Here is a 27294-nt window from a genome sequence, read left to right as displayed (position 1 = left end):
TTACATATTCACTGAAATGGGCAGCTTCCTGTGATGCCATTTCAATAATGATTTATTTCCATTTACATACTTTCCAAGAATGTCACCATCTCTAAATAAGAAGTAGTCTTTGCCATCTAAAACTCATATGGTGCTTCCATATTCTGGGGGAACTTTATCTCCAACTCTCACACTAACTGTTGATCTCTCCCCCACTTTCCTGTAGAGCCCCATCCAACAGCTACTCCTGTTGCCCACAGTACCTTTGCTTGAGATTTTTCTGGAAGCATAATGCCTCCTTTGGTTACAGTTTGGCTGCATTCCTTTAAACTAAAACTCCATGAAAGATGGGAAGAAACTTTCTAAACATCTGTCCTGCTATGACTCCGGAAGCCACAGTTTGAACTTTGCACTGGAGCTGTGCCCCCCCACAAGGTTCAACTTGTCTAGTGAAAATTTTAAAAGGTATTATGACATGAAGTAATTTATAAAAGGTAAATGCAATTCCCTGATGCTGATTGTAAAATATGCAAATTATAAAATCCAATTTCTTTTCTATTTTACTGTTACTTCAAAGACACAGAAAATAGATTCATGAATTATGAGAAGTAATTATGAATCTGCTCCTATAATTAAATAAGCTCCTCCTATCTTATTTTTCTTGACTATAAAACACATATAAATCCACATAGCCATTTATTGTACCCAGAAAAGTTGACACACACACACACACAGACACACACACACACACACAGACATCCCTTGTATAGTTTATTGAAAACATCTCATTCTGCATTTGTTTTTTTTTCCCCAAAATTCTTACCAATGATAAGATCATTACTTTTTTTCTTATATTCTATAAGAATTTTGAAAGGTCCCTCAGGTTTAGAGACTTTGCTCATTCTTTCTCTGTCCTGGTAAAAGAAGGACAATCCTATTTATTTAAATGAGAATTCTGAGACCTCAAATAAAATTGTATAATTTCAGTCTCTGCTTGATTTAAATCCATAGTATTCATTACTTGTTTATTTAATTGGTTTATAGTATTAATGTACTGTACCATACTATGTGATCTAAGCACTCCTTAGGTGCTGATATTTTCATTTAGAAATAAATTTACTATAGAAGGAATATGAGGAGTGGTCAAGGAGAGGAGAGAGGGAGAAGTCACGTGAAAAAACAAATGTGTTCATTTAAAAAATGAAGAGACTCTACCTCCTTCAAATTCTGCTAATGGATTTAATTGAGATGAAGACAGCAAATTTCCCATTAGATGTGGCAACTGGTAGAGTTGCAGGGGAGGGTAAAGGTGGGAGAAGGTAAACTTGACTGGGTCCAGTTTAGGAGAAAATGGGATGAAATGTGCACCAAAGGTAAAGGCAACTCCATCAAGACATACTTACACAGGGAGAGCAGGGCACTGGGGCAGTATATGGAGGGAGATGTCAGGTCAAGGGAGTGTTTTAATATACTATTGAGATATAGCATCTTTATATGCTGATTTGAATGTTCTAACAAATGATAAAGGAAAAATTGTGGCTCATTTCTGGAGTAATTTTTTCTTATAGATGATAATTGAAATCCATCGCAAAAGTGCAGTACTTAGCCTTATATATGCAGGACAGTTATTCCATTTTAACAAGAGGAAAGACAAAGTATGTGAGTCTCAGGCAGAGTGGGAGATTTAATGAACCATTAAGATGAACCATTGGCAAGATGAACCATTCCCTTTGGTTGCTTCTCTTTCCCTAGTGAAATATATCAAGGACATCATCTGTGAATATGAAAAAAAAAGAGGCTGTGATAGAGAGTGTTTTGACTAGAGAAAATTAGTAGGCCCGTTCACCCACACTGAGAAATTCTGGTGATAAATTTATAGTGAGATAAGGTAGAATGGTTAACATTCCACTTTGAACTCCTCAAATACAGACATTGAGTAAATGGAGGTAACTTTCAAGGTAAATGTAAGGGGGAGGGGCAAGGGAGTTGAAGATGTATGAAAAGGAATGATTTAATTTCAGAAGCCCTGGAATCCCAGATAGAAAGGAGGACTATGGATGTAGTAGGAAGGAGATGAGCAGTGAGTAATGGGTAGGCCCGATGGACTAGAGGTCCTCACAGGGACAAAGAATGTTGAGAACTTTGCTATTTGAATTAATTTTAGCACTGCATCTTAATTTTCTGTTGACTTTTTTAGGTATGACTGTTGGCATTAACTTTTTAATTAATTTTAATTTTTAGTGATTGTTCTAGGGGTGTATTATGCATTCTTAGTACCAATTCTTAGTCCAATTACAGTGTTTATTATAATATTTTATATAAAGTAGAAAAAACTCAAAACAATAGTTTCTGCTTTTCCACCCTACATACATATAATATGCATATATATGTATATATAAAATGTCTACTCTAACTATTGTGATATAGTTATAATATTTTCTTTCATTATTTTATGTCTAAGAGTAGCTTTCTTTTGAGATATGTTCTTGAACTTTTGTTAGGTAGTTTATGGTTTTCACCAAATTTGGGAAGTTTTTAATCATTGATTCTTCAAAAAATTTTTACCTCTTATCTCTTTTCTCGACTTCTATTGTTCATGGAGGCTTTCCTCATTTTTCTTTTCAATCTTCTATTTTTTCTCTTTTTTCCCGAAAGTCAAATAACATCCATTGGCCAACCTTCATGTTCACTGAGCCTATCTTTTGCCATTATTTGTCTGATCTTAAGCCCTTTCAGTGATTTTTACAGCTCAGATATTGTAAATATCAGTTTTATTTTTTAAAATATTTTATTTATTTATTCATGAGAGACACACACAGAGAGAGGCAGAGACACAGGCAGAGGAAAAAGCAGGCTCCATGCAAGGAGCCTGACGTGGGACTCGATCCCACGTCTCCAGGACCAGGCCTGGGGCTGAAGGCGGAGCTAAACTGCTGAGCCACCCGGACTGCCCTAGAATGTTCATTTGTTCATTTTTTCCTTATCACTCTAAGATTCCCCATCAGTTCCACAGCCATATTTTCTTTTTAACGGTTTAGACAAAAAAATAAATTACTTCTAAGATTTTGTCTGCTAATTCCAATATCTAAATCATCCTGGGTTGGCTTCCATTGAAAATCATCTGTCTCACTTCCAGAATTTGTAGCATGTGAGAAATGCTAGAAATATACAACTACTATTCCAAAAGTCCTTCTGGAAAGCAGTGTCCGAGGACATTTGCTATTAAGGATGCTATTTTACACAACTTATCAAGAGTTGATAAGTTGAAGGTTTTGGATCAACAAAGAATAGGATTCTTAAAGATTTGTAAGGGAAGGGATTGGTTCTGATGGCATGGGGAGAAATAATCAGGACTATTATAGTTTCCTTTTCTTGACCATGTTCTTTTCCAATATTTGTAATTTAGAAAACTTACTGTTATAATTCCCAGTGACTTCATGACATGGAAATTATGATCACATTGGCTGACTAAATAGCAAAAGTATTTGAGTTCTTAAGCAACAAAGACCTTACTTACATTGATGTAATTGCCCTTAGTAGGAAAGAATGGAGTACTTTGTAGGACAAGCATTGTTTTCAAATAAAACCAATGAGAAAGTCATTTACTGACATGTATAAATTAATGGCTTCGAAAGTAGAGTTCAGAACATGTTTTGTTGAGAAACATTAAATGACATTTTTTGATGTTTTAAATAGATAAATTTCAAGTCATTAGTTCACCTAATTTGGCTGATATAATTTTCCTTGGGAACTTAGAAATGTTGTCTTTAAAATCAAGAGGGAAAAGAGATTCATTTTTTTCTTTCAAACTGTTATAAAAAATAAACAAATTCATACATATATGGAGTGCACATTTGATTTCTCTTCATAAAGAGCATTTTATTATAATTCAGATACTAAATGTATTGAAAAACACATGCAGTCATAATTTTATAATATAGAAGTTAATATTAAGAGGCAGAATTTATGCTTGAGTTTATAGAATTACAAAATTTGATGAATATACATCAGACTTCACATACTATCCAAATATGTTTATAGTTGTCAACTTTTAACAGGGAATATATTGGTTGATATAATATGTAAAGAAAAAAATAATAACAACAAAGAATATTTCTTGCCAATCGATGTATGTAAAAGACAAGCTCTTACATTAGAGAATAGAAAATGTGAATGAAATTTTAAGTTGTCTTTGCTTAATTAATGAAAGGAAAAAAAATATTTTTAAAAAACACTAAAATGATTTTAATTTTTACCAATGTGTTATATATATATTATTAGAAGTATGTATATATATGATTAGAAATATATACATGATTAGAAATATGAATATCTGAATATAATATAATATTGTGAATATGTGCATTTTTATGGGTAAACACGAAGGCTTTAATTATAACCCAATAATGTATTTTTCCATTTCTTAAAAATGTTGCCCCTATATTTCTCAATACTCTCCCTGTGAATTAAACTATAACAAAGAAATAAAATAAACACTACAAGACTTTAGGTCTTATATAAAGAATGTACTCTAAGTCACTTTGTTAAAATGATTGGGGAATGTAAATGTTAACATAAGTAAACTCGTTTGTTAATATTTGAAATGAAACAAAATGAACAGTAGTATCACATATTTTAATGCCCATTAGAGCCAGGAAAGACATTGAAAAAACTTGACAACTGCCCTGGCAATGGCACCGATCAGATCAGACTTAGTTCACCATCCAATCATTATGGACACATGAACTGATTAGAGAAGATGCTGGCTGGCAAGAGGTGGCCAGAATATCCTGTTTTTTCAGCTGTAATTTCATTACAAAAGTACTTAAGTTATAGATTCTCCTTACAAAAGCGTGAAAAGACCAGGGAGCATACCCAAGAAATAGTCCATTTTTTTTTAAGCATAGAAAGATAGAAGGAAATATTTAATAGGAAAGTAATACTCTATATTGAAAGTTTAAGGTTTTGTTTATTGGCATCTCTGATTGTCAGGTCAATTTATTTTAAATATGCAAATATATACACAGATGAATATCCATATATATAATTTATATTAATTCTCCAAATTATGTTTATATAAGCATATGATCTGAAGAGATACTGGCCCAAAGAGAACAAGGGCTGGCTGCAAGTGACTGGAACACCTCTGTTATTATTTATTTATTGAATATTAGCCTAGTGCACTAGATATAGTTACTCATGTGTACATAAAGCAGTTAAAACACATGAGATAACACTAAATGTTATATAGGGGATTATGATGGGATGATGTGGTAGCAAGGAGTTTGATGGCTAAATGAAGCCAAGTGGTCAGGAAAGATCCCAGATATGATGTATTTATAGGATGTTATACTCAGGGGATCCCTGGGTGGCGCAGCGGTTTAGCGCCTGCCTTTGGCCCAGGGCGCGATCCTGGAGACCCGGGATCGAATCCCACGTCGGGCTCCCGGTGCATGGAGCCTGCTTGTGTCTCTGCCTCTCTCTCTCTCTCTCTCTCTCTCTCTCTGTGTGTGTGTGTGTGACTATCATAAATAAATAAATAAATAAGGATGTTATACTCAGTTCTTACCAAAATTTATTTAAAGACAGTACCTTGTCATTAATTGCTGAGATTACCAAGACTATCACCTGAGACATCACCAAATTATCTTTCTTCAGTTCTGAGACTTTATATTGGCACATAATCGTGATTTCTGACATTTGTTTAATTGCTCTTAACTGTTCACCTTGACTGCAAGTCCCAAACTGGATCTTCTTATAGGATATCATGTGGGTTGTACTTGCTCTCTGATTCTAGACACTACCACCTTGTTCATCTGCTCCAGTTCTTTTTTCATATATTATGTTACCATTTCTGTCTTTATGCTGCAGCTCAAGCATTTGAGCTGTCTTTATGCTGTCTTTGCTCTATCTGTCTTTATGCTGCAGCTCAATTTGTGATTAGAATCTCTTGTCTTATTTTATATCCTGAAGTACAAATCTATGAAAATGCAGAGTTCATAGTGAGGTTGTTTTTTTTTTTTTTATTGCTTTTTTTTTTTGTATTGGATTCAGTCGTAAGTTTGCCTTTTATTTTGGGAGTTCTTTGTAGGACCTGAATATTTTCCCATTCTTACATGAGTCACACAACCAACTACTTTCTGCAGTTAAATGAAGTATTTACAAACACTTTCTGACATTCTTTAGTGTTTGTCTTCTTATAAAACTGATGATTTGGGCTTTGATTGAGAACATGTATTTTGCAGTCTCCTTTTGAAGTAACTACCTTCCTGGAAAAGTTCTACTCATTTATGAAAACTACTCAAATATAACCTTCCATCTAATACTGTCACTTAGTGATATTGAGGTGATTCTTACTTTGTGTTTGCGTGGTGCTCTGTAGCTAATAATGTCCTACTTCAGTTATTTCATTGTCATAATTGTTCATGTCTATCTCTTCCACTCTTCTGTGCTACCCTAGATGGAAGATTATATTGCCTATTTATCCTTGCATATCCTTACTACTGTATGAAGTTGGAAAATCAAGGCTATTATTCCTCTTCATAAGACTCACTTGAAAGTGCATTCTGGGTGTGGGGGGTGGGAAGAGTGTTATTTTATATTCATGGAGATGTTCTTAGCAATAAATGGAAACTCAAATACCACATCATCCCAATGTATATTACTGGAATTTCATGACTATCTCTTTTTTTCGTTGGTATGAAAATTTACAAAGATATCTTGAGTGTTCAGAGTAAGTTTTACAACATTGGAAAAGCTATACAACATTGCTAAAATTAGACAAAACACTTAGTAAAGAAACACAAAAATGTAGAATAATTGCTCTTCTGGTTGTCAGTGTAGTTTTACTAGCACATAACAGGCTAGACTTTATTATAATAACAAAAAAAAATAAGGCTGTGAAAAATAATCTTATGACATGTTAAGATCATTTATTTTTTTTAATTCTTTTAAGATTTATTTTTATTTATTTATGATAGACATAGAGAGAGAGAGAGAGACAGAGACACAGGCAGAGTGAGAAGCAGGCTACATGCCAGGAGACCAACTCAGTACCCGATTCCGGGACTCCAGGACTACACCCCGGGCCAAAGGCAGGCACGAAACTGCGGAGCCACCCAGGGATCCCCTACTTAAGATCATTTATTATTTGATTCCCAAGATTGTTTTTATTTGCTCAGAGGGAACTTAAAGTTAATTACTCCAAATTCAAGTTTAAGGAATAAAAAATAGATTAAAATGTGCCAATTACTATTAATTTAGTATATATTAATTTTATGGGTCATATTTAATTTGTAGTGCTTTTAAACTTTATCATAGAAAATATATTTAATTCCCTGAAAACTTTTTATAGCAATCAGGTATTTTCTAAGTGTTCTGGGTAAAAAAGAGGAATGTAGAGAAGTGATAATTTTAAATTATGATTTTACCATGTTTGAGGGTTATTAATGGTCTATCAAGATAGTTATGCACATTTACTACTTACCACTAAAAAGTGCATTATCAGAAAAATAGTAGATGCAAAAGAAGAAAACTTATTTTTAATACAGAGGCAATAGTATTTAGCATCATGAAAGATATGCAGATAAAAAGTAACTAGTATATATTTGCTTTGTTTTAAGCAGTTGATGTAATGCTATTTCTTCTACCCGATAATAAAATTCATAGTTTTAGCAATAAGGTCATTATTAAAATCACAATAATAGTATGTAGTGAACTGAATTAGTATATAATATGTCACTATTCTATATATTTGTCAGAATATATATATGTCAGATTTTATATATTTGTATATGTGTACATATGTATAATTATTACTTTAAAAATTTACAAGTTACAATTTATAGTCTCTCTATAGTACTGGATGTTTAAAAAATGTTATTTACTTTACTTGTATTTGTTATAGTACTTCAATGTTTAAAAAATGTTATTGATTCTCTAAGTACTTAACCAGGAAACAACTTTAGCATTGATAAGAGAGCAATTTACTGAAATTTTCTGCAAGAACCTGACTGAATGACATGAAGCCAGTGGATCCATAGATGATGCATTAAAAGTCTAAGGCTTTTCTTATAGTTGGAAGTATAAGCATAGCTGTTAGAAAATCTTGCTAAATTAGTGCAACATAGAATATTTTTTCAAAACAGCAAAACCATGCCCTACAAAAATATATTTTTGCTGATAATATTTAAATGTACATTTAAAAAATTTTTCACTTTCTTATTAAACAAAAAATAAATAAATAATAAATGGCAGAAAATAAGAATTAAGCTATCAAGCCATGAGAAGACATGGAGGGACCTTAAATGCAAAGTAGTAGTGAAAGAAGCCAGTCTGAAAGGCAATGTATTGTGTGATTCCAACTACATTTACATTCTGGAAAGTCAAAATGATGGAGATAGTAAAAAGATCAGTTGTTGCCAAGTGTTAAGGATAGAGACGATGAAAAAATGGACTGTAGAGGATAGTTAGGGCAATAAGACTACTCTGTATGGTATTATAATAGTGGTTACATATCATTATACCTTTGTCCAAACGAGAGACTATACAACACCGAATGAACCCTAATGTAAGCTGTGGACTTCATGTGATAATCGTGTCAATGTAGGTTCATCATTTATAATAAATATGTGTACCACTCTTGTGGGGGATGTTGATGTTGAAAATACTGTGAGTGTATGGGTCTAGCAGTAGATGGAAGCTCTATACTTTCCATTCAATTTTGCTATAAACATAAAACTTATCTAAAAGGGGTGGGGGAGGAATTTCCAGAATGGGAGAGTAAGGAGTTTAATTGGCCTTCTCCAGCTGTACCTCAGGGCTTTATTTGGGGCAGAAATGGCCCGGAAGATGGGACTCATATTCCCTTTTCAGCTTTCAGTATGAGACTACATTTTAGTCTGTCAGGACAGGCTGTCTGCTTTCCTCATCCACTCAGCCCCATGAAGCAGACTTTATGTCAGTCGATCATGATTGAAAAGATTGTGTTTCTATCTCTCTATCAACCCCACAAGATAGATTTAAAAAAAAAAAGTTTTGCTAGAGATAAAAAGTGTATTTCATAATTATATGTATGCCAATCATCAAGAAGTTACAATTATAAACAAATATGCATCTAAAAACAGAGTCTCAAATGCAGAAAGCAAAAACTGACAGAACTGAAAAAAAGAAACACAGAAATCAATAATTATCATTGGAGACATCAATACACCACTTCCAATAATGGAAAGGACAATGTGGCTGAAGATTAACAAAGAAGAAATTGCCTTAACCCTATAAACCATTAAGACATAAAAGACATTTGTAGAATTCACCACTCAAAGCAGCAAAACCCCCATTCCTCACAAGTGCCAATTGAACATTCTCCAATATAGACCATATACTAGAACTTAAAAGAAGTATAAATAAACCTAAACGAATTATATTTTGCAAAATATATCCTCTGACCAAAATGCAAATAAATTAGAAACTAGTAACAGAGAGATATTTGGGAAATGCACATATATGTGGAAAATAAATACACATCTAAGTAACTAATGGACCATAGAAGAAATCATAAGGAAAATAAGAAAATATTTTGAAGGAAACCAAGAGGAAAACACAACATACTAAAACATGATATAAGGAGAATTTGCCTTGCAAGGAATTTATAGCTCTAAACATTATATTAAAAAGGTTAAAGGTCTCAAATCAGTAACTAACCTTCTAAATTAAGAAAATCGAAAAAGAAGAGCAAACTAAACTCAAAGGAAACATAAGGAAGAAAGTAAATAGAGGAGAAATGAATGAAATAAAACAAGAAAAGTGATTGAAATAAATCAAAAGCTGAATCTATAAAAATCAACAAAATTGACAGTCCTGAGGTAGATTGTGCAAGAACACAGAAGAGACTCAAATTGCTAAAATCAGGAATAAGAGAGGTGACATCACTATGGAACTTACAAAAATACAAAAGGATATGAACAACTTCTTGCCAGTAAAGGAAAGCAAAACCAAACTAGAACAGAAAATGCATAAAACAGGAACAAGTGCTTGAACATTTGAGTTGGGCATGCAGGTTCTGTTCTCTGTGGGTTAACTCTAATAACTACTTAGATACAAATGTAATATTTAGTCCTTGATAAGCTCTACCTCTAACTGCCTACTATGACTTGTACTGCCACTCTGTTCCCTCTGTAGACTCACTATTGCCAAATTCACATCTAGTTATTGCTAGATGAACTTAAAGTAGGCTAATAAGATAAATATTTGATGTGTCACTCAAAACAGGGCATATTTTGGGGTGTGAAAGTCATTGCTATCAAAAGTATACGGATTCTACAAAAATAACAATGACCGTTCCAAAAGCACTTACCAGCAATGAGTTTCAAGGCAACCTAACTGTGTAATCATGGGTTAGCCAAGATGATGGAAATGCTTATTTAGGTGGACTTTCTGATGATAACTATTAATACTTTTGAGTACCTTCTTCAGTAGGCACTGAACTAACTTAACCTCCCTCTTTTCAACCAGGGGTAAATGATTGGAGCAAGTCTATGCTCCATGTTGAAAATAAAGAATTGTATTAATCTTGTACGAAGCTAGAGAAATTTATGTACACTCATGCATTTAAAATGCTGAAATAGCACTCCATCATATCCTCTGCTTGCAGCTGAGGCATAGATTCAGAATCTATCAAACTCAATAGCATACAAATAGACACAGACCTTTAAGTTTCAAAATTGGTGGAAGTAACAAAGTATTTCTTAGCTTTAACTTTAAATAAAACTGCATTATATCTGCTAAATGCCAGGAATCTTTGAAATTCCTAGAAAAATCAGAAGTTCTTTCAAGCCTGTGTAGAAAAATATTATGCTTTAAGAGATCATTTTTCACAGTCCTGAATCCCCCAGTGAGATGCTGTTTTCTTCAGATAAAATTCTAATAATGTGTTCTCAACCTTAAAATTAGCTTCCTTCAACGAAATTTTCTTTAAGTAATCATACTAAACAAGGCACAATGAGAACAGAAGTGGATCATACATAGTTATATGTGGCTTGTATTTCATGTGAGTCAGATACTAGATAAATACATCATATCTTTTTTCTTTTCATATATGACCAATGCTTTTTCATCCCAGAAATCCTGACATGTGTTTTAATACCTGGTGGTATCTTTCCAAACACACTTTTGAACTGAGCTGCAGTTGGAAATCTTTAAAAGCAAAAACACAGACAAAAACTTTCCTTAGAAATATAAATGGCAGGTACCTATTTTTGCTCTTAAAATTATTTAAATTTATTAAAGTTTTATCAACCCTTCATTTTCGTGTTATGTGGGATATCAATTGTGAGAGGATTTGTGAAAGTATGCAAAATGATTGGCATTTGTAAAAGGATAGACGTCTCTTTGCTATTTGACATTGTGGTTGTCTTGTGATAACAGTTTTTATTTTGGGACTACATAAAGCATAAGTGTAAAGCATCCAAATAAATCTTTACTAAGTATCTGTTTTATTTATTTATTTATTTATTTATTTATTTATTTATTTATTTGAGAGAGAGAGAGAGAGAGAGAGAGAGGCAGAGACACAGGCAGAGGGAGAAGCAGGCTTCCTGCAGGGAGCCCAATGAGGGACTTGATCCCAGGACCCCAGGATCATGTCCTGGGCTGAAGGCAGGCGCTAAACCATTGAGCCCCCCCGGGATCCACAAGTATCTCTTTCTGAGATGAATACACTTAGATATTCTAGTTTCAGTCCCGAGTGGGTCATACTACTTTTGGCTGAAGAAGGTGCATTAATGATATGAGTGAAGAAAGATTAAAAATCACTTTACAGTTACTATTTCATTCCTTTATTATATATTTACCAGACACTACGGACAGTTTTTTGGGCACTAAGTATAAAAATTCAACCACAGTAAATTACATCTTAATTAAGAAAAACAAACAATAGGTAAATCTTCAGAGACATAGACATAGATATAAATAAAGAGTATCATTTATGAAAATACGTTTGAAGATCGACATGGAAATATGAAAACACATAGAGGTGGATGTAAAATAGAAATACGATTTTAGTAATGGTGATTGTCAGTCTGAAAGACCACAGAAACATGGAAGTTAGTTCTATTATGTTTAATAATTTTCCTTTTCACAGAATTTTTTCTTTATTATGAAGTTATGTGTTGCCAAGGTGAATTACTAAAGAGAATTTCTAAAAATATTACAAAAGGTCAAAGAATAAGTGAATAATTCATATACACATTTGTCATTTTTTTCAAATTGTGCAAAGATGGTATAACCCTGCTCTTTTAAGTAGTTGTGTCGACTTTTGCCTTTCACTTATTTAGTCTTTATTATACATTATATTTATGTCCTACTGCTCTGCCTGCTTCCAAGCCATAGGAGCTTTTTTGACCTTTACATCTCATCTGTTTTAAATCCTATATCATACTTGTTTAGTACTGAACATGTTTTATATTCAACGAATATCTAATGAATTTAGTCAAAATGATTTTAATTAAATCTACAAACCTTATTATTACTTGAAATATTATGGAAAACAATTACAGTAAGCTTGGAAAATACACATAAAACTCATTTTTATTGGTTATATAAAATATTACTTTAAGTATTAAGGAAATTGTAAATTTAGAATTAATTTTAAGCAGCCATTACTTCAGATTGGTCCCCAAATTTATTTCTGAAAACATGGTGACATTTAAGCAACACCATTGCCATCCTATAAAGTAAGTACAGAGGGGCATCTGGATGGCTTAGTCCGTTAGGTATCCGACTCTTGATTTCAGCTTAGGTAATGACCTCAGCTTTGTAACACTGAGCCCTGTGTCCAACTTCATAGTCCATGTGGAGTCTGCTTGAGATTATCTCCTTCTCCCTCTACTCCTCCCCAACCCCCTGTCTCTCAAATGAATAAATAAATGTTTAAAAAAATAAGTGGAGAAGTTTGTCCTTTAATTGCTTGTGATTAACTTGGGACATAAAGCCTGGATAGCTCAGTCTGTAGAGCATTGGAGTCTTAATCTTTAAGATGTGCTGACACTATTGTGTAAATCAGAGAAGTCAACCATATGAAAAACCAAAAAATATTAGTAACCATAATATCATTGAAGATGAAAATGGAATCTATGTTCTTACTGTGTTTACTATTCAGGATTCAAAAGAGGGTGCACAATTCTTTAGAATAACATTCACCCATATCATCTATCCTGGCAGTGGAGAGGCGGAGTGTACAAAAGTTAAAAAGCCATTTGTTACCAGAAATCAACAGGCATGAATAACATCCATCAAAAGGAGAGATGCAGGATAAACCGGAGTTGGCAGAAATAAAGATCTGCACAGATTGTTAATGTGCAGTATGTTAGCAGTACTATTTATTTTGCTGCATTTTTATTTTTTATGTATTTGAGAACAGTAAATATAAACAGAAATGTTAGTTGAAAATCTATATGTTAAATATTTTTTTAAAAAAATAAGTTACTTATAAAGCGTATCTGGCTTAAAAAAGAAAGAAAAAGTGTACCATTAAATAGATATCAGTATTTTAGGAAATCATGGAAAGAGATAAGCATCTGTGCTTTTTGTTTTCAGAAATCAACCTTGCTTTTACTAGATTTAAATTTATATTTCAGTGTTGCTTTTATTTTGAGGACTAGGACAATAACATTGATTTGACATTTTGCTCAAAAACTTCAACTTCATCCCATAAGTGGAGCAATGATAGAACAGAGTGATCCTGTAGCAATTTAAAATTGAGTTTAAGAATGGAAGAGAAGGAAAAATAAAGGACTGCAAATAGGAAGATAAAAGACTTGAGACAGCTGAACATACCGGCTGACCATCTTCATTTCTAATCCCGTTACAGATTTTTGCCTCTGAAATGAAAATCCCAATGAAACAAAAAGCAAGCAAAATAATGAAAACAAAAACCATTTATTTTTCATGTGACTGACAGAAATCTAGCATTCCTTTAGGAAGTTCATGAATTGCCACTAGATCCAAAGGCAATATTTTATGTAAAGGGAAGGATAAGTTACAAATGTGGCTTAATCATTGTTTTCATATGAATAAGTGGCTAAGGCATCATTTATAGTTTTTGAGGTATGTCATACATATGAACACTTCTGTGATGGAACTGTATGAACATGTAAATGGTTCTAGAGAAGAACTGCGAGAGGCATCAGTAGACCTTAATATATGTTACCGGTCCACAGATCTATTTAATTCTTTGCATAATAGTACTGTTTGTGAACATGAAACAGAAGACAGATCTCCAATAAAGAGAAAAATAAATCATAGTAGTGAAACCAGTATATTGATGGAAGGTTATACTTCCTCAGTTTAGAAAGAAATTAAAGCATTTATCTAGGGTGATCTCTGTGTCAAAGATCTCTCCACTTCAGGAAAAAATCCAGTGTCAACAAGTAATCCTAAATCACAATCATTGTTATATATATACTGAATATTTCACAGAAATTATTTAAGATTGTTGGATATACAACAGCATTGTTTCCAATTAATATCTGAAATTGAATGTGGTATGTGGAAGATAAATAATACTCCTCAAATAGCTTAGAAATGATGCTATGTTTCCCTGGTTGAAAATTTATGCAAACTACCTAGCTTGTCTGACTTGGGATAGATGCTTACTGAATGTTAGTCCCTTTGTGTTAACTTGCTAAATTTAGCATGAATTTGAAACTTCATGATTTGTGTCCATCAGTTTTATGGCCTTATGCTCTATTCACAGAATCCAAAATACTGAGCTACTTGCATCTGATCATTTGTGTATTTATTCAGTTAAAATTAGGGAACATTCATGTGTCTGAGAAGGAGAAACTGAGGTAATATGTTTAAATTAGAAAAGCAGGAGTTGAATAGGTGGATTGAGGAGGGGAATGGACTTTTGTAGTGGTATTTATAAGCAGTCAGAGGGCACTAAACATTAAGAAGAATTATACCTAAAATGTGGAGCCAATTAGAATGAATAAAAAATAATTTCTTCAATGCACTCATTTGCATTTATTAGCTTACTGTGTCAGATTGGTGTGAAATCTGTTAGTTTATATGTGATCATTAAATATGGGAAATATATCAGAAGAGTAATGAAACATGTTGATTTTCACCAGGCAGGGTTCGCCAGCATTGTGCCGAATTATGATTTTCATTAGGACAGAAATCACACAGACAGCTAAAACACTCAGCACTGTTTTACGATAAGAAATGCTAAGTACCTGCAAATGGAATCTCTCCCCCAAATCTGGCACCTGAACTTTGTTGGTCTGGTATATACTTCCTTTAATTTCAGACCCCAACTTGGAGCTTTGTTTCATTTGCCTTGTTTCAGGGCTCTAAGAAACACATTGCCAAGATTTCCACCTTTTTGCTTAGCTTAGTTTGAATATCTGCATTAGCATTCTCCAATGTCTTGAAGAAGTTCAAGTGACTTCTCCATATGCCAGTTGTTGGTGTTGGTAGTGTTTTGGTTGGAATTTTTCATACGTTTGAGAATTTCAGATTTTCCACTCCATTCCATTTTGCCCATAAGCTTTGCAGCTTGAATAGGTTGCAGATAGGTTGTATCTGAATTGCAAACAGCAGTAACTCAATCAATGCCTTTGGGCCCTTTTGATCCACACTCAAATATGATTTAGAAGTATCCGCAACTTGTACTCATGTAGATTGGAACTTACAACAAAAGTCTATGAGTGTCACCATTCGGCAAGGTATTTAGCATCTAATTTGTTTTGTTATTTTATTTTAATTTTTTAACAGAATATGTCCAGGTACAGTGGTGTGGCCCAAGCCATTTGAGAGACAGTTATTTCTATTGATTATTAATTGAAACTTCTCATGACTGAAAGGTATAATATAATCTTGAAACCTGAAGAATGCATAGTCTTGAGTGATGCTAGAGAAACACTCTAATAAAAAAAAGTGGTGGCCCCAAAGAGCTCCATAATGAAACGGAATTGCTTTATATAGGAATGTGCTCCAGGACGAAGGCAGTGAGGTGCTCATTATATATATGAGCAAGCTATTGACTATGGAACCACCAGAGGAGCTGTTTGATCCTATTGCCACAGTGGATTTTAGCTTTCAGTTGTTCAGTCTGAGAGATTTTTTCAGGAATTTATTTAACAGAAATGAAAGCGTTTTTAAGGTAGAATTAAAGAAAATACATATAACATAAATATGTATTTAAATATGTATAATATAAATATGTATAATACATATAATATAAATATATATTTAAACCCCAGAGACTCGATAATATATTGCTCTTTATTGAACTTTGGGAATATCCTTTTTCTAAAGACGTCTTCTCCTTATCATCTTTTATCATTTGCATGTTAACCCTCAACTTGGTACTTTACTATGCCTTACTATTACATTTCTTTTTAGCTTATTAACAATAATAAGATACCGGGGGGAAAAAGAAGTTTAATATATCCCAATGGAGCTTATAATACTACTTAAAAAGTACTGTGTTCCATCTCTAGTTCACTCATGCACTCATTGTATTCATATCCTGTTCCACCAGTTACTAGTCTCCACCCTCCAAAGGACCCCATCTAGAAATTGTTCAATATGAAATTTAAGGATTGAAGATAAATAAGAGACAAAACTAGCTATTAATTTAATTATTCATTAGACATTTCCTTTCAGATGTTGGAAATACTGAGAGGTAAAGAAAGAAAGCACATGTTGACCAAAAATATTAGCAACCTAACTGCTATCAACATACTATGAATTTTGGACATTATGATTAGTTTCATCTGCTAGACTAATCTAGCATTCTGTGACATGCAAATGCTAATAAATGAGCCATTTATTTTTCTCAGGCTGCCACGTGCATACTGACAAAGAACATTTGCCATTATTCTTTTATTTTTTCAAGTTTCTTTGCACAAAAAATGCCGAAGGAAATAATAGAGCTTGACCAAGAAGTTAATTTTTTTTTTTTTACTTTGAAGGGATAAGACAAAGCCAATAGAACGTTTCTTATAATCAATGTAATTACAACTCTAACTGCTTTGATATTCTTGGGCAAAGCAAGAGTGACCCTACCAGAATTATAAGAATGTTAAAAAGTTTTATATGCTGGCCAACATATACTATTACATGGAAAAGAGATATATATTTGGGAGAGAAAGAGATTCTCCAAGTATTAGCCAAACTGTTTTAGTTGGGCAAAGAGCAAACTCAAAAAAATGTTATAGGACAAATCAAAATATCTATTTTCCAATTTAAAGAAATACGTGTTTTTTTGTCATGATACAAATCTCCAAATGTAGCGTAATTTGGAATTCATCTTTTTCTAAGACCTAGATCCCAGAGCATTAGCTATCCTCTTTGTGATTCACTCATGTGAATGCTGTTCACCACACCCAGGGAGCTGATCTATATGTCTGGTTCTGTTTGTATGAGATCAAAAAATTTTGCATCAATTATGCATCTTTAAAGCAGCACCAATTTGTCCATTAGTCCACTGGTCTTTTATTGCAATAGGTACAATACATTTTAGGGAAGTTTAATTAGTAAAATGGCAAAGAGCATTTTAATGAATCGTCCAAAATATTGTATTTAGTTTGCACAGAGTCTCTAGAAGACAAGTAAAACTGGTAGTTAGTGCATAAACAATTTAGTGACATCTGTGAAACTATACTCTTATTTTCTTATACGTGGTAAGGCAATAAAACCCCATTAAAATGGATTATAGTATCTTGTGACTCAAACTAAAGTTTACTTTCTGGATTTCTTGCTCAAAAAATAATTGGAAATCTAAACTCTGGAAATGTTGATTTATAAAATTATATATATATATATATATATATATATATATATATATATATTTCTGGGATATCTTTTTCTATTTACTCTTAATTTTTTAAAGAAGGTGTGGGGTTGGGATCCCTGGGTGGCGCAGCAGTTTAGCGCCTGCCTTTGGCCCAGGGCGCGATCCTGGAGACCCGGGATCGAGTCCCACGTCGGGCTCCCAGTGCATGGAGCCTGCTTTTCCCTCTGCCTGTGTCTCTGCTCTCTCTCTCTCTCCCTCTCTCTGTGACTATCATAAATAAATAAAAATTAAAAAAAAAATAAAGATGTGGGGTTAAAGATCAAAAGCAGCAAATAATGTTCTTTTAATAATAGCTTTACTGAGTCACACTCTGAACGATGCATAATTCCATTTGAAATGTGGAATTTAAAGTTTTGTTTTGTTTTCTTTTGCTGGTAATTCATAGGGTTGTGCAACCATCACCCAAATCAAAGTTCAAAATATTTGTCTGCCTGAGAAGAAACTCTGTACCCATTACAGTAATTCCCCAAAACCTCTAGATTCCCAGATCCAGTCCTAGGCAATTAGTAATCTTTGTACATCTGCCTACTCAGAACATTCTCTATAAATGGAACCACACAGTAAGTGGCCTTTGTGACTTTCTTCTCTCACTAAGCATAATGAATGTTTTAACATTCTTCCGTGTTGCATTTCACTTACATTGCTGATTAATATGTCATTGTATGGGCATATGACATTTTATTTATCCATTCTTCAGTTGACAGTTATGAAATATACTATGATCATCATGCCTCTAAAGGTTTGTGTGTGTGTGTGTGTGTGTGTGTGTGTGTGTGGACATACCTCTTCTTTGTCTTGGATGTGTACCTTATATTGTAACGCTGTGTTTAACTGTATTCATTTTTGAGAGACTATTTTCCAAAGTAGCTGCACCATTTTACATTCCCCCAGCAGTGTAGAAGTGTTCTGTTTCTCCATGTCCTTCCTAACACTTGCCATTTCCTGTCTTTTCTATTACCACCATTGTGTGTGGTTATGGTTTTTACTTGCAGGTCCTAATAGCTAGTAATGTTGAGTATTCTTTAAGGTGAGTATATAGCATTTGCATATCCTATTTGGAGAAATGTCTATTCAAATTCTTTTTAAAATTCTATAAACATTCTTTGTTTAAATTGGGTAGTAGTCTTTGTTATTGAGGTGTTATTTATTTTTGTCTTCCAGAAACATGTTGCTTTTCAAACGTATGATTTTTTTTAAGGTTTTATTTATTCAGGAGAGACATAGAGAGGCAGAGACATAGGAAGAGGGAGAAGCAGGCTCCCTGTAGGAAGCCTGATGCAGGACTCATCCGAGGACCCAGGAATCACCATCTGAGCTGAAGGCAGATGCTCAACCACTGACCCACCCAGGTGTCCCCACAAACTTATGATTTGCTAATATTTTCATCATTCTGTTATTTGTCATTTCATTTTCTTGATGGTATCTTTTGAAACACAAAGTTTTGAGATTTGATGTAGTCCAATGAATCTGCTTCTCTTGATTCTTATTCTTTTGTTCTAAGAAACAATTGTTTCACTTCAAATCACAAGGATTTATTCCTGTATTTCCTTCTATTAGTTTCATTTTTTAGCTCTTACATTTAGTTCTTTTATCCATTTTGAATGAATTTTTATTCTTTTAAATAGGATTCTCTCTTTTTTTCTTTTGCACGTGGATATCCAATGGTCTCAGAACCATTTCTCAAGACTACTTTACGGTACAATGAACCGTTCAGCATGCCGACCAAAAATTAGTTGGCTGACCATAAATGTAAGCATTTTTATTTCTGGACTCAGAATTTTATTTCATTGATTTATATGTCTAACTTTGAATCAGTATCACATAGTCTTGATTACTATAGCTTTGTAGTAAATTTAGAAATAGAAAGGTTTGAGTCCTCCAACTCTGTCCTTTTCAGGAATGTTTTAGCTCCTCTGGATCTTTGCATTTCCCTATGAATTTTGGGGTGAGCTTATATTTCTGCAAACAAACAGCTGAAATTTTGATAGGAATTTTATTGAATTTGTAGAACAATGTGGGGGAATATTGCCATCTTAATATTAAATCTTTCCATCTTGATTGGGTTGGCTTTCCATATATTTAAGTGTTCTGTAATATCTTTCAACAATGACATAGTTTTCAATAGGCAGTTATTTTGTTGAATGTATCCCTAAGTATTCCTTTATATGTCATTTTACATGAGGATTTTAAAATTCCATTTTTAGAATATTTATTGTTAATACATGGCAATGAACTATGGGAGGGTTGAGGAATGCTTTCACAACTGCCCCATATTCATCTCTGATTGCTTTCGAGTGGTTGGAGCCTATTACATACAGTGCTCCAGACCTCCAGAGTTGTCTGTGTTCAAAGACAGGCAAGTCTCTGCTGGCTCTTTTTCTGATTTTCTGTATTAAACTCCTAGGTGCTATCTTTAGCATTATCACAGGGCTACCAGTTTGTCTTAATTGCTCTATAGTGATCTCCATTGTTGCCAGCAATAGTCAGGCTAGGAGTTTTTAATTCTCTGTTGCAAATAATCCCCTCAGGCAGAGCTGCAAAACTCTTGTTCTCTCTTCCAGCCTTTGCCCCAGCTGCAGGGGGTGGGATGAGGCCAATCTTGTGCTAACCTTGGATTGACCTGCCTATTCCACCCTATGAGTGAAGGGCTGGGTGGATAAAATGAGATGTGGAGATGGAAGACAATTAAAAATACCAGCAGCCTGCTTTTCTTTGAGCAAAACTTTAGCCCCTAAGAAGACACTGTGTATGAGAAAGAGCACACAACCCTTAGCCCCATCAACTAGCCCGCTTGTGCCCACAGAGGAGTATTCTCTGGATAGCTTTAGTAGCAGCATTTTGGCGTGGAGGGTGGTGAAGCAGCATGCTGTGAGTCACATGCCAGAAGTTCTCACTGTTCTCATGATTCAGGAGATTTTCATCAATGAATATTTCCCTATTTATTGTATGCTATTAGGACAATTTTCAGAGACTTTAAATGATTGATTTTTAAGTTAGCCTAAGGAGAATATCTACTGGGCTTCTTACTCCATCATTTCAAGAGTACCACTGTTTCCCCTACTCTTCTCCAGGGGAGTTTATTTAGATAAACTGATACACTGACAAAACTGTCAGGGCTTATTTCGCACCCACATTTCAGTTGGGATGATTTCCACACAGAAGCCACAGAGAGAGTAGCACTCTCTAAGAGATTTTAAAAGAGGCAAAACTTTGGAGACAGTAAAAAGTCAGCTGTCCCCAGGGGGTAGGATAGAAGAAGGTGTATAGGCAAATCACAGAGAATTTTTAGTTCAGTGAAACTACTCTTAAGATATAATAATGATGGATACAAGTTGTTATACATGTGTCCAAACCCATAGATTGTACAACACTGGAGTGAACCCTAATGTAAACTATGGTGATAATGCATCAGTGTTGGTTCATCACTTGTAACAAATGCCCCTTTCTGGTGGGGATGTTGACACTGGGTGAGGCTGTGCCTGTAGAGAAGCAAGGGATATAATATAGGAAATCTATGTACCTTTCAGTTTTGCTGTGAACCACAAACTGCTCTAAAAATGTTTTTAAAAGGCTATGTCTGTATAAAGAATTACAGGCAAATACTCATAGCAACTTTATTTATAGTAACCAAAACTAGAAACAATGCAAATATCTGTCCATAGGTGAATGGCTAGAAAAATCCATAAAATGGATTACTACAGGGCAATAGGAACTGCTGACATATGCAACCACATGTATGTATCTCAAATTAGTATTCTGAGTGAGAAAGAAGCCAATTGTCCCCCATTTGTCTCCCTAAAATAAATCCAACATGATTTCATTTATATGAAATTCTAAAAATTTAGAATAACCTGCAGTGAAAGGAAGCATATTAGTGATTGTCTGAGCCTAGGAGCTGAGGAGGTCTGAGAATGATTACATTTTGGGCATGATGAAGCTTGGGCATGATGATATGCTCAATATCTTGATTATAGACTGGTTTCATTGTATGTATGTGTGTCAATATGCATATATCCATATACATGACTTAATATATGCCTTAAATAATGCAGGTTATTGCATGTCAGTTTTACTTTGATTGAAAATAGAACAACAACAAAAAAAGCAGAGGGACATGGACATTTCATTAATGTTCTTTTAGATTCTGAGGTTCTTCTTTGCCTAAATTGAGGCTGTGGAATTAAACAAATGCCTCTCTATTTGGCTCCCCAAACAGAAGTGGAACTATCTTCATTCCACTGTAGTTCATGATCTTGAAGTAAGTTGTGGAGGCCTAGAAAATTAAGGCCATTCCACTTTAAGTTCAGCTGTACTTGTGGCACAAGTACAGCCATCCCAGGCCCCTGTGAATTAGAGCTGAAATTTACAGGAAAAAACAGCTTACAGCTTAACGCCCTAGAAAGCCCCATATTAGATATGAGAACAGAGCTCAATGCCCTTGAAAGCCCCATATCAGAATGTAAACAGAACTTGAGAAATTCCAACCCCCCTTCTGCAGGTCCCCTAGACCAGCCCATAACACTCACCTGGAACCCACCTCGGGGTCCAAGTCCCTGCTCCACTGTGTCCGGTATACTTGGACCCAAGCTCGAGCTTGTAAATAAACCCTGGTATGTTTGCATCGGTGTCAGCTCCTTGGTGGTTTCTTGGATTTGCAATCTTGGGCAAAACAGAGTTAGCTATGTTCTGAGGAGCGCGGGCCTCTAGTGTTCTCTTAATTTGGCATAGGCTGGATGACACAGATGAAGGTTAGGGAATAATAGGAACATGTGGGAAGGTCTCACCCCTGCAAACTGAGAAATAAAAAAGGTGGCACTGAGCCTTTGGCTAATCTTCCAGCCCTATTCCTGTATATGAGGAAGCTCTAACTTGAACAAGCTCATTATTTTAATCAGTATCACGGAAGTATTTAGAAAGACTTGTTAGTAGAGCACACTTCCTGTCCTGGGACACAGGACCCTGTCCACACCGGTGACTGTACCGAGAGAATGACTACCATTCATTTTGTGGTATCATTGACAATGTCAACTGCCAGCCACCATGCCCTTCTATAAACAAGAGCTGTGTTCTGTTTCCATCAATGAAAAGGAATTGATGGTGTTAAGCTACATTGGGAAATAGAAAGGATTTGAAGTCAAAAAGTGACCTGAGAAAAAGTGGTGAAGAATAAATGAAGGGAAGGTTGGAGTTATCAATACTGTGTCCAGAGGATAAATGAATGTTCCTTTGATGGGTCTGACCAAGACCCCTGAAGGACAGATGATCAAGTTGAACCATCCCACATTCTGAAATCTTCTGAAAATTCTCTTTAATTTTCTGGACCTTGACCTGATCCATCAGACTTTAGAAGTTATAGATGGCCCTGCCAAGTAGAAATCTTTAGACTGTGGTATAGCCCTAGATGTTACTTGAAAAAAAATCACTGCCCCCTGAAGGACAAGCATTTGATGAAAAACTTTGACTGATTTTATGAAGTGGAACATGGCTATCAGAGACTCAGCCTTTCTTCCTCTTTTGCTTGATGGTAATCCATAGGGAGGCATCAGGGTCTTGGGAAGTCTTTGCATATGTAGCAGGGATCCTGCGGTGCTCACCTTACATGTGCTCACCTTAAACTCCTCAAAAAGCATAGCAAGACTATGGCTGTAACACAATTATTTGGCATTCAATAGAATTTTATATAAATATATTCAGAATCAGTGTTCTAAAAGCGTGTGTATTTTTCCATATCTGGAAAATTGAGCTAAATAGGAAGAAATATTTAATTACCTACTAACTTGCGAAAAATGTCACCTTCTCCGAGCTTGTACTTTTTACCATTACACTGCTAACATGGAACAATGTGAAACCTTAGAAGTGTCGTAGGGGAGTTCTCACAAATTAGCTGTTGACTCATGAGTATTTCAATTGTATTTCCCATATACTCAAAGTGAAATAATTGCTTATTGCTTACTTCAATAACATGATTTAATAATGTCTTTTTTTATTAAATTGTTCCTATAAAATTAAATACCAGTCAGATCTTCCTAGTAGTTATAAGTTTAAATTTCTTGACAAGTTAAGAATTAAAATTATATCATGCTTTCCTTAAAAGCCTTTGAAATTTAATTTATTATCTATAGACACATTTGTCGCATGTCTGAATCAGTGATATATGTCCAATTAATGTTATACATATAGTTATGTAATAAAATAAAAATTAGTCACATTACATTTCATTGTCAGACATTGATTTTAATATATACATTTTAACATTTATTACAAATCAATAAATTCTGCAATTGATTTAGAGAAAATCTAAATTGTTTTAACTAGACAAAATAAACTTCATGAAATAAGAAAACATTATATGGAATATGTAAAAAGTTAATGGAAATACCTAATGATTTTTTTTCTACCTTAAAATGTGATTTTTTTTCTACATAACTGGACATTATTCTGAGCGAGTTTATTTTTATTCTGGGAGAATTTTTTTTTTTCATTTTATTTGTGGATTAGGTAAAGGACATATAAAAGGTTACAAGAGGAAATTTTCATCTCGCTGTCCTAGACCTAACTCACCAAGCATTTAACAGATACAAACAATGGAAGGAGGCAAAATTATCCTTTAAAACTACAAACAGACTCTGGAAAGACAATGCAGAACAGTCAGAGCCTCAGCTATTCAATCACTGTGAACACATTTCAGTGCTCTCCAATAGTCATGAGATCTACAACAAATGTCTTAGCCAGACTATTTATCATTCTTCTACAGTACAGAAATCACTGTCCATTAAGTCAACAAACTGGCCATGCTACATTTAAATGAATGGATGAATGAATGAATGAATCAGTAAATAAATAAAAAATTAAAGACCAAAATAATTGATAGGGCATTCAACCCTCATTTTTTTTTTTTGCTTGCCTCTTGTATCATGAGGGCTTCTGCTTAAAGTATAGTATCAATATTTTGATTCCAGCATGTAAATCTAAAAACAGCACTTAATAGCCCCTGGATGGGGCAGCCCGGGTGGCCCACCAGTTTAGCATCGCCTTCAGCCCAGGGTGTGATCCTGGAGACCCCTTATCGAGTCCCCTGTCAGGCTCCCTGAATGGAGCCTGCTTCTCCCTCTGCCTGTGTCTCTGCCTCTCTCTCTCCCTCTCTCTTTCTGTGTGTGTGTGTGTGTATCTCTCATGAATAAATAAAAATAAAATCTTTAAAAAAAAAATAGCCCTGGATGGACCAGGAAATTTGCACTAATTGAGCATATATGATCATAGGGTTTGAGTAGAGGAAACAGCTAATTTGTTATCTAATATTAAATTAATTCACATCCTTGCATGTAGAACATATAGGAAAGGAAGAGAAATTGTGGTCATAAATGATGAATATACATATATTGGTTATGTATGTATATAAATGTATATTAACATATATCAATGTAACTTATATGCATAAAATCAATATTGAAAAGTTAAAGTTCTCAGAATATGTTCCTTCCCCCCACTGATCAGAGAAAAACTACTCGTTTGAAATATTAAAATACTCTCCCAATGACTATAAATATATTTTGTCAAACATTTTTAAAATAAATCACAAAATCCTTTCATGCAGCAGTATCCCATTCAAATCTACCATTTAGTGACTCAGACCTGTGTTTTAAATACTCATATTACAAAATACCAGATGAAAACCTAGCATGGCCAGTGAGTGAGTTACTAAAAAAATTAACTTCTATGTTTTATGTGAGAAATATTGCTTGCTCCTTTTCTGTGTGCTACTCTCTGGGAGAGTTTGGTTGTTTGCTTGTTTTCCCTTAATAAATAAGAATATTTTAAATGATGGTGAATATTAGTTTTGAAGAGAAACAAAACAAAACAAAACAAAACAAATATTGAAGGAGTATAGCTACTCCCAGGAAGATTTTTAAGCATGAAAAAGCCAAGAGGGATTTTGAGAAGACAGCTGATATGTATGTGATATAAAGAAAATGGGAATAATTAAATAGGAGATAGACATGTGAAATGATGATTTTTGAGTGGTCTGCAGAAATACTCTGTGGCATTCTAAGAGCATGAGTTAAATTGTTGGTTTTATAACATTTCTGAAGATTGATTGTCTTCTCTCTTGATAAAACAAAACAGACAAAAATTGATTATATATTTATGTTTAGATTTTGATAGAGGAGTTCCACTCAGTGTGTTGGGTTTCATATAAGGTGAAAATTTAGTGGAAAGTCATCAATATAACTAACCACAAGTCTCTGATAGAATATGTCTCCCCTTAATTACACTTACCACAGGCTATACTTTAAGTCTGCAAAGCAAGTGTCACAGATCTATTTCTATGGCTGCATTGTTTAGAGCCTGAGTTTCCTGTGTTCACATTGATAACTGTGCTGTCTGGGAACAGGAAGTCCTCCTCTGCTGCTTGGAATTGCTCTAATTTGTTCTGGTAATGGGCACCAGATGTCAGAGTATAAAAGGAAGCTGGACCAGGCAAAAAGATTGCCGTTCTGACCTTCTATTGAATTCCAGAGCTCTTGCCCTTTTTTGTCTTCTGTGAAAATCAAATATTCACAAACATACTGAACAGAGTGGGACAAGCAGCCTCCCTCCCATGGAAGCTGCCACAGCAGAAGAGCCATGGCTGCTTGGCACAACCCTGGAAGGCACAACATCTGCCATAGTTCTCAGCCATCCTTCTTTTTTTGGCGGGGGTTGGGGGGGTAGGTAAAGGAGAGGCAGAAAAAAAGAGTAAGGAGGGAAGAAAAGAACCTGCATCCTCCACATCCATAGAGACATCCTCTGTGTAAAGACTGCTACTTCTTCAAAAGTACTTTCACTCAACTAGGTTTTTGGCATCTCCTTTTTAGTAAAGATGAGGAATGGGTCTGGGGTTTCATTTTCTTTTGCCTTTTATTTTTCAATAACTAGAGTGCTAAAATTCTTTTTGCTCATATAATGCATATGTAATTTATTGCATTTGTCACTCCATTTGTCTTGGTAAAATGGTTTAAATCTGGAAAAGTCTCCACAGAGTAAATCAAAGTGAATATAGTCAGATATTGATAAGAGTTGATAAGAGTACAAAGTGGTGATAAAGTCGATCAGCTAGTATGGGATTTACATGTCTGAGCATTTAAATCTCATTTTTGTTAACTGATTTTCTACAGGTTCACAGGGTTCCATGCTATTCATTTTCTATTTGTAATGAACTTGATATTCTAAAAATTTTCAAACAGCTGTTTTTTTTGTATAACAGGGAAATTTCTGTTTCCAAGTAGTGTTCCTACAGCAGACGATTTTGTTATCTTTTATCAAGGTATAGTTGAAGGAAAGAAATGCCATCCTTTAGGCATTTTGTACTTCTCAGGAAAAAAAGGTAATAATAGAAAAAAGGAATTAACTGTTTACTCTGTTTATTGACCCCTTGTCATCTAAGAAGCATTTAATAAAATCTGAAATTTCAG

General features: G+C 34.3%; 1 pseudogene; it reads right to left on the bottom strand.

Moving 5' to 3' along the window:
• Positions 1–26509, bottom strand: LOC112919208 (10 kDa heat shock protein, mitochondrial pseudogene; annotated as a pseudogene).
• Positions 26510–27294: the final 785 nt, after the last annotated feature.

This window comes from Vulpes vulpes, chromosome 5 (genome assembly GCF_048418805.1).
Source record: "Vulpes vulpes isolate BD-2025 chromosome 5, VulVul3, whole genome shotgun sequence".
Classification (NCBI taxonomy): Eukaryota; Metazoa; Chordata; class Mammalia; order Carnivora; family Canidae; genus Vulpes; species Vulpes vulpes.
Note: the sequence above shows the minus strand (reverse complement) of the source record. Positions and strands in the feature narration are given on the sequence as shown.